Source organism: Lynx canadensis, chromosome X, assembly GCF_007474595.2.
Source record: "Lynx canadensis isolate LIC74 chromosome X, mLynCan4.pri.v2, whole genome shotgun sequence".
Taxonomy (NCBI): domain Eukaryota; kingdom Metazoa; phylum Chordata; class Mammalia; order Carnivora; family Felidae; genus Lynx; species Lynx canadensis.
In genome coordinates, this window is record NC_044321.2 from 103,554,278 (window position 1) to 103,563,553 (window position 9,276).

Sequence of the window (9,276 nt, forward strand, 5' to 3'; positions counted from 1 at the left end):
ATCCAAAATCTATAAAGAGCTCACCAAACTCCACACCCAAAAAACAAATAACCCAGTGAAGAAATGGGCAGAAAACATGAATAGACACTTCTCTAGAGAAGACATCCGGATGGCCCACAGGCACATGAAAAGATGCTCAACGTCGCTCCTCATCAGGGAAATACAAATCAAAACCACACTCAGATATCACCTCATGCCAGTCAGAGTGCCCAAAATGAACAAATCAGGAGACTGTAGATGCTGGCGAGGATGTGGAGAAACGGGAACCCTCTTGCACTGTGGGTGGGAATGCAAACTGGTGCAGCCATTCTGGAAAACAGTGTGGAGTTTCCTCAGAAAATTAAAAATAGACTTACCCTATGACCCAGCAATAGCACTGCTAGGAATTTACCCAAGGGATACAGGAGTACTGATGCATAGGGGCACTTGTACCCCAATGTTTATAGCAGCACTCTCAACAATAGCCAAATTATGGAAAGAGCCTAAATGTCCATCAACTGAGGAATGGATAAAGAAATTATGGTTTATATACACAATGGAGTACTACATGGCAATGAGAAAGAACGAAATATGGCCCTTTGTAGAAATGTGGATGGAACTGGAGAGTGTGATGCTAAGTGAAGTAAGCCATACAGAGAAAGACAGATAGTATATGTTTTCACTCTTATGTGGATCCTGAGAAACTTAACAGAAACCCATGGAGGAGGGGAAGGAAAAAAAAAAAGAGGTTAGAGTGGGAGAGAGCCAAAGCATAAGAGACTCTTAAAAACTGAGAAGAAACTGAGGGTTGATGGGGGGTGGGAGGGAGGAGTGGGTGGGTGATGGGTATTGAGGAGGGCACCTTTTGGGGTGAGCACTGGGTGTTGTATGGAAACCAATTTGACAATAAATTTCATATATTGAAAAAAAAAGTTGTCTCAATATATATAAAGGGGTTGAAATTATATAAAACATCTTCTCCGATCACAATGGAATGAAATTAGAAGTCAGTAACAATAGAAAACCCCAGAAACTCACAAAATATGTAAACCTAGAACAACACAATCCGAAATAGCCAATGGAACAAAAATAAATCACAAGTGAAAACAACAAAATTAAAAGTTGGTTCTCTGAAAGGTCAACAAAATCAACAAACCTTACTTAACTAGACTGACTTTGAAAAACAAGACAATGCTCAAATTTTAAAATCAGGAATGAAAGAGGGGATATTAGTACAGATGTCACAGAAACAAAAAGAATTGTTTATAAAGGAATACCATGGGGGCATCTGGGTGACTCAGTCAGTTGAACATCTGAGTCTTGATTTAGGCTCAGGTCATGATCCCAGGTCATGGAATAGAGCCCTGAGACAGGCTCCACATTGAGTGTGGAGCATGCTTAAGATTCTTTCTCTCTCTTCTTCTGCCCCTCTCCCCAGCTCGTGCTCTCTCTCTCTCCCAAATAAATAAATAAATAAAATATAAAAGAATACTATGAACAATTGTATGTCAACAAATCAGATAACCCAGATGAAATGTACAAATTCCTAGAAAGAAGAAAAGCTACTTAAACTAACTCAGGAAGAAAGTTCCAAATAAAGCTTTAAAAGGTAAACGACAGAAATGGGCAGAGTACCTGAATAGACACTTTTCCAAAGAAGACATCCAGATTGCCAACAGACACATGAAACAATACTCAACATCACTCATCATCAGGGAAATACAAATCAAAACCACACTGAGGGGGCGCCTGGGTGGCGCAGTCGGTTAAGCGTCCGACTTCAGCCAGGTCACGATCTCGCGGTCCGTGAGTTCGAGCCCCGCATCAGGCTCTGGGCTGATGGCTCGGAGCCTGGAGCCTGTTTCCGATTCTGTGTCTCCCTCTCTCTCTGCCCCTCCCCCGTTCATGCTCTGTCTCTCTCTGTCCCACAAATAAATAAACGTTGAAAAAAAAAAAAAAACCACACTGAGATACCACCTCACACCGGTCAGAGTGGCTAAAATGAACAGCTCAGGAAACTACAGATGCTGTTGAGGATGTGGAGAAATGGGAACCCTCTTGCACTGCTGGTGGGAACGCAAACTGGTGCAGCCACTCTGGAAAACAGTGTGGAGATTCCTCAAAAAATTAAAAATAGAACTACAGTGTGGAGATTCCTCAAAAAATTAAAAATAGAACTACCCTATGACCCAGCAATAGCACCCCTAGGAATTTACCCAAGGGCTACAGGAGTGCAAATGCATAGGGGCACATGTACCCCAATGTTTATAGCAGCACTTTCAATGATAGCCAAATTATGGAAAGCCTAAATGCCCATCAACTGATGAACAGATAAACAAGATGTGGTTTATATATACAATAGAATACTACTTGTCAATGAGAAAGAATGAAATCATGCCATTTGCAGCAACGTGGATGTAATTGGAAGGTATTATACTGAGTGAAATAAGTCAGAGAAGGACAGATATCATATGTTTTCACTCATATGTGGACCCTGAGAAACTTAACAGAAGACCAAGGGGGAAGGGAAGGGGAAAAAATAGTTACAAACAGAGAGGGAGGGAGGCAAACTACAAGAGACTCAAGTGCAGAGAACAAACTGAGGGTTGAAGGGGGTGGGGGAGAGGGGAAAATGGGTGATGGGCATTGAGGAAGGCACTTGTTGGGATTAACACTGGGTGTTGTATGTCAGCGATGAACCATGGGAATCTACCCCAAAACCCAAGAGCACACTTTACACACTGTATGTTAGCCAATTTGACAATAAATTATATTTTTTAAAAAAGTAAACAAGTAGAATAAGTGATAATTTTTAAAGACTACTCACAAAGGATTGACCAGGACCACCTTATTCCTCTTGGCTGAGATGGCGACAGCCAAGAGTACCCCAGTCAGTTTGGCACCTCTACTGCACAACAAATTTCTGGCCCCAGTGGCAGATTCCCCCCAACCCTGCCCCTGCCATTCACCTAGTGCTGGCATCCTGTGCTCTCCCATCCAGGCCCAAGACTCAGATCCCCACTCTTCTACCCTTGGATTTTCATGGACACCTATGAAGACCAGCAGTGGAGAGCTCTCAAGCCCACTGGTCAAACAGCTGAGTGAAGTATTTGAGAACAAAGCCCCCAAATCAAATCTTCCCCCAGAGTCTGTTCTGCCTCTAGAGTCAACTTCATCTTCTGAATTGGACTTACCTCTGGGCACCTAGTTTTCCCTTGAGGACCAGATGCCACCTTGGAACCAGATTGGGCTCCCCTACAAGCAAGTGTTCTCCAAGGAAGAACCATGACAGCCCTCAGAAACCCCCATGGTAGGCCAAGTGTGAACAAATTCTTGAGAGTTCCTGAGACTTGCTGATCTTCAGGATCTAAGCATGATAGATGGAAAGCAAATGGCAAGATACTAGGGAGATCCACCCTCACCATCCTAGAGGATTAGAACTCCCCTGGAACTCTGACACTACAACAGGGTAAATGGCTTCCACCCCTACCCCCCAAATGAAAATACTAGGGCACTAAAGGAAGGGGCCATTCTGGGAACTAGATGACTTCTGGAAACTTGAGGCCAAGTGTGGGAGCAGGGCCAGGACCAGGACAAGAAAAATAAGCACTTTAAAAACTTGGTGAAGAACTAGGCTGTATGTGACCCTAGCACTGGGTTCACCAGGGGCCTAGTGATATTGTGTCCTCTCAACCCCTTCTTTCTCTGGGAGACTGGAAAGAGTCATTGTCTTTGAATCCCCCTAAACTACCAACTCATCAACTGAGCTCTTTCTTGGGCTTTCTTTGTGTCTCATGTGTTTCTTGTATATTGAAGAAAGTGATTTAAAAAAAATTTAATGAAAATTATCACCAATCCTTCAAAAACTATTCCCTAAAAAGAGAAGAGCAGTGATTACTTCCCAACTCATTCTATGTGGCCAGCATTACCCTGATACCAAACTCAGACAATGAAATCACAAAAATACTATAAGCCTATATCCCTTATGAATATGGATATACAAACTAATCAATAAAATACTAGCAAATAAATTCAGCTGCATATTAAAATGATTATACACCACAATCAGGTGTGATTTATCTCAGAAATGCAAGGATGGTTCAACGTACAAAAATCAATGTACTAGATTATACACATTAATAGAATGAAAGAGGGAAAATACTATATGATCATCTCAAGTGATACATAAAAAGTATTTGACAAAATACAATACCCTTTTGTGATTTAAAAAAAAACACTCAACAAACTAGAAGCAGAAGGGAACTTCCACAAAATGATAAAGGGCATCTATGAAAAATGAACAGCTAATATCATATTTAATGTTGAAAGATTTAGGCTTTCTCTCTACGATCAAGCAAAAGACATCTATGGGTCCCATTTCTATACAATACTATACTGGAGGTACAAGACAGTGAAGAGAGAGAGAGAGAGAAAGATATAGAGAATGAATAGAGAGAAAAAACAGTCATCGAGATTGAAAAGAAAAGTAAAACAATTTCTATTTGTAGATAACATGATCTTATGTACAGGAAACCCTAAAGATCCCACAAGGAAAAAAAACAAGAAATAATTAACTAGTTAAAGAAAATTTCAGGGAACAAGATTAATATACAAAAACACATTCCACTTCTAAAATACCTGAAAATGAAATTAAGGAAACAATCTTATTTACATTAGCACCAAAAAGAATAAAGTACTGAGGAAAATAAATTTAATAAAAAAGTATAAAAGTTATATCTGAAAACTACAAAACATTGTAGAAAGAAATTAACAAAGATCTAAATGAATGGCAAGAGGTTCCATGCTCAAATATTAGAAGACAATATTGTTAAGATAGCAATACTCATCAAAGGGATCCACAGCTTCAACAAAATCCCTATCAAAATCCCAGCTGTCTTTCTGTAGAAATTGGTAAGGAGAGGCTAAAATTCATTTGGAAATACAAGTGACCCAAAATATCCAACACAATTTGAAAAAGAACAATGTTGATGGACTCAACACTTCTTAATTTCAAAACTTACTACAAAGCTATAATAATCATAGTAAAAAATACTGTGTGGTACTAGAATAAGGATAGACATATAGATCAATGAAATAGAATTTAGATTTTAGAAACAAACCCTTACATGTAAAGTCAACTCACTTCTGACAAAGGTGCCAAGACAATTCAATGGGGAAATAGCCTTTTTAAGAAACAGTGTTGGTACAACCAGATATCCCAGGACTGTGGACCTTTATTTTATTTTATTTTATTTATTTTTTTTTTCAACGTTTATTTATTTGTGGGACAGAGAGAGACAGAGCATGAACGGGGGAGGGGCAGAGAGAGAGGGAGACACAGAATCGGAAACAGGCTCCAGGCTCTGAGCCATCAGCCCAGAGCCCGACGCGGGGCTCGAACTCCCGGACCGCGAGATTGTGACCTGGCTGAAGTCGGACGCTCAACCGACTGCGCCACCCAGGCGCCCCTGTGGACCTTTATTTTATACCATAGACAGAAATTAATTCAAAATGCAAGATAGACCTAAATGTAAGAGCCAAAACTATAAAACTCTAAAAGAGAATGAAGGAGTAAATCTTCTTGACCTTGAGTTAAAATTTTCTTAGATATGATGCCAAAGCCACAGTGACTAAAGAAAAAAAGCAAAACCTTCATACATGTTAAAAAACTGTATGTAGTTCAAAGGATATCATCAAGCATATTGTAAAGATAACTCACAGAATTAGAGAAAATATTTGCAAATCATATATATGATAAAGAATTTATGAGGCACTTGGATGACTCAGTCAGTTAAGTGTCCAACTCATTTTGGGCTCAGGTCATGATCTCATGGTTTGTGAGTTCAACCCCTGCCTCAGGCTCTGTGCTGACAGCCTAGAGCCTGCCTGGGGTTCTCTCTGTCTCTCTCTCTCTTTCTCTCTCCCTCCCTCTCCGTTCCTCCCCTCTCGCTCACTTGCTGTCTCTCTCTCTAAAAATAAATAAACATTAAAAAATTTATGTATAGGGGCGCCTGGCTGGCTCATTCGGTCAAGCATCTGACTTCGGCTCAGGTCATGATCTCACTGTCCATGAGTTCAAGCCCCCCGTCGGGCTCTATGCTAACAGCTCAGAGCCTGGAGCCTGTTGCAGATTCTGTGTCTCCCTCTCTCTCTGACCCTCCCCCATTCATGCTCTGTCTCTGTCTCAAAAATAAACATTAAAAAATTTTTTAAATTAGGTATAAAATATGTAAAATTTTCTTACAACTCAGTAAAGAGACAAAAAATTTTAAATAGGTAAATGATCTGAATAGACAGTTCTATAAAGATATGCAAATGACCAATAAACACATTAAAGGATGCTTATTATTAGCCATCAGAGAAATGCAAAACAAAAGCACAATAAGATACTTTATCATGCATCAAGATAGCTATTATCAAAAAGATGCATAATAACAAACATTATTGAATGTGTGGAAAAATTTGAACCCTCATACATCACAGGTGGGAATTTAAAATTATACAGCCACTTTGAAAAATGTTTCAGAGTTCCTCAAATAAAAACATAGAATTACACAATAACTTCACAATTCCACTCCTAAATATATATCCAAGAGATTTGCAAAACATATATCCACACAAAAGTTTGTAACAAATATTCAGAGCAGCATTATTCATAACAGCCAAAAAAGTGTAAACAACCCAAATGTTTGTCAGCTGAATGGATAATCAAATTGTAGCACATACATGCAATGAAATATTATTCAGCTATTAAAAGGAATGAAGTAATACTACATGCCACACTGTGGATGAATCTTGAGAACATAATGCTGAGGGAAAGAAGTCAGCCACAAAGGACCACTTATTATATGAGTCCATTAATTTGAAATGTTCGGAATAAGCAAATATATAGCTACAGAAAATATATTAGTGGTTACCAAAGACTGAGGAGATGGGTAGGATGGAATGGGAAATGACTGCTAACTTGTATGGTGTTTCTTTTTTGGTTGATAATAATGTTATTAAACTCTTTTAAGGTATGGTTGCACAGCCCTGAGAATTGAACCTAAATTTTAAATGTGCAAAGTTTATGATATATTAATTATATCTCAATATAACTGTTAAAAATGTATATTGGATAAGCAACCTACAATTCACTTAATTAACATCAACAAAGACAAGGAAAAAATAAGACTATATAGTTTTAACTAGCACAGCTGGTATCCAAAACCATATATGTCTATCTAGTTCTAATATTTATATTAATGACCAATGTGATATAATGCTAAAGAGACGTGGAGCCATAGGAATGACCTGATTGTTTGGCACAGATGGTGTTATGATTTAAAGGTATCTACAGAAACATTTTCATGCAGGTACTAGAAGATGAAAGTTCTGTTATTAAAGTGCCATGCATTTAGGTTAAGTATAACTTTCTCCAAATAGGGTCTTTTGAACAGAAGGATTTTTGTTGAAAAAAGTTGCTTATGATAATTTAATAAATTCTAACTTATTAATGTAAAAATCTCTAAACTGTAGTAAAAGCTAGTTTTACTCCCAGTTCTGCCTTTAATTTACTGTACTTTATTGGCTGAGTCACATTACCTCTATGCACCTTAATTTCTTCACTTCTAAATGAACATTGAATGTGATGACCTCAAAAGTTACAAGTCCTATTATAAATAATGCTACAATGAAGATAGAGGTGCCCATATCTTATTGAGTTAGGATTTTAATATTTTCAGATAAATACCCAGAACTGGAATAACTAGAATAGCTGGATTATATGTTCATTGCAGCATCATTTACAATAGCCAAATTATGGAAGCAACTCAAGTGCCCATCAATGGATGAATGGATAAGTAGGATGTAGTATATGAATACACACATGCACATGTGCACACACACACATACTGAAATACTACTTGGACATAAAGAAGAATTAAATCTTGTCAGTTGCAACAACATGGATGGACCTTGAGAGTATTATGCTAATGGAAATAAGTCAGAGAGAAACAAATAGCTTATAATTTTACTCATCTGTAGACTCTAAAAGCAAACATACAAAACAATATGAAAACAAACTTACAGATACAGACAACATATTGATGGTTACCAGAGGGGAAGAGGGTTGGGGCAACTGAAATGTGTGAAGGGATCAATTGTAATGAATGATAAGGAAACTTTTGATGCACTTTGTAGTACATGCAGATGTGAAATTATAACGTACACCTGAAACTTATATATTTTTATATACCAATTTAACCTCAATTTAGAAAACAATCACAGGGGGCGCCTGGGCAGATCAGTCAGTTAAGCATCCAACTTCGGCTCAGGTCATGATCTCACAGCTCATGAGTTCAAGTCTGGCGTCGGGCTCTGTGCTGACAACTCAAAGCCTGGAGCCTGCTTCTGATTCTGTGTGTGTGTGTCTCTCTCTTCCCTTCTCCCACTCACACTCTGTCTCCCTCTCAAAAATTAAAAATAAATAAATAAATAAAATCACAAGTCCCTCCCTCTCTATTAATTCATTGTTTTTACTGACCAAAAGTTATATGCCAGGCATTGTGTTACATTCCGGGGTTCATGTGATACAACAAAGACCCCACCCTCATAAAGATTACATTCTAGTAATGGAAGATAGATAATTTACTGTGAAGAAGATAAATTAATTGAACAGAGTGTAACTAGGGTGTACTCTACATTTGGGGAGGCCTGTCTAAAGAGGTATCATTTGAGATCTAAATGGTAAGGAGGAAGCAGCCATGTGAAACATTTGGAGGAACAGCTAAGGCTGTTTCTGACAGAGGAAATAACAACTATAAAAACTCTGAGATGGGAAGAAGCTTATGGCAAGCCAAGCAGAAAAAAAGATGGCCAATATGACTGGAGTGTGGTGTGCAAAGGGTAGAGAGAAAGTGGAGTAGATTGGAGAGCTGGTTAGGAGCCATATTACATAGTCTTGTAAATTGCAGGGACATGTTTAGATACAATGTAGGTTATAATGAATGGGAAACCATTAAGCGGTTATATGAAGGGATATGACAAGATCAGTTTTATATTTTTAAAAATATTACTCGGGCTTCAGTGTGAAAAACATGGCTTGCAGGAAGAAAATAGAAGAGGGACACCAAATGTGGAGACCATTGCCTGCAACACTAACTTAAGAAAATTATGTGCTAACCTGATAGACAAAACTGGTTAATATAACTCTTATATACAGGGTATAACTCTTCAGGACAGAATATGTAATTGGTAAAGAGAAAGTTGATATGACACAAAATAAAATTGCATTCCATATGAAAAGAAAAAAAGTTG

General features: G+C 38.2%; 1 pseudogene; it reads left to right on the forward strand.

Annotated features, from left to right (window-relative positions):
* The first annotated feature begins 2,845 nt into the window (after nucleotides 1-2,845).
* Nucleotides 2,846-3,613, forward strand: LOC115506686 (annotated as a pseudogene).
* The last annotated feature ends 5,663 nt before the right edge of the window (nucleotides 3,614-9,276 follow it).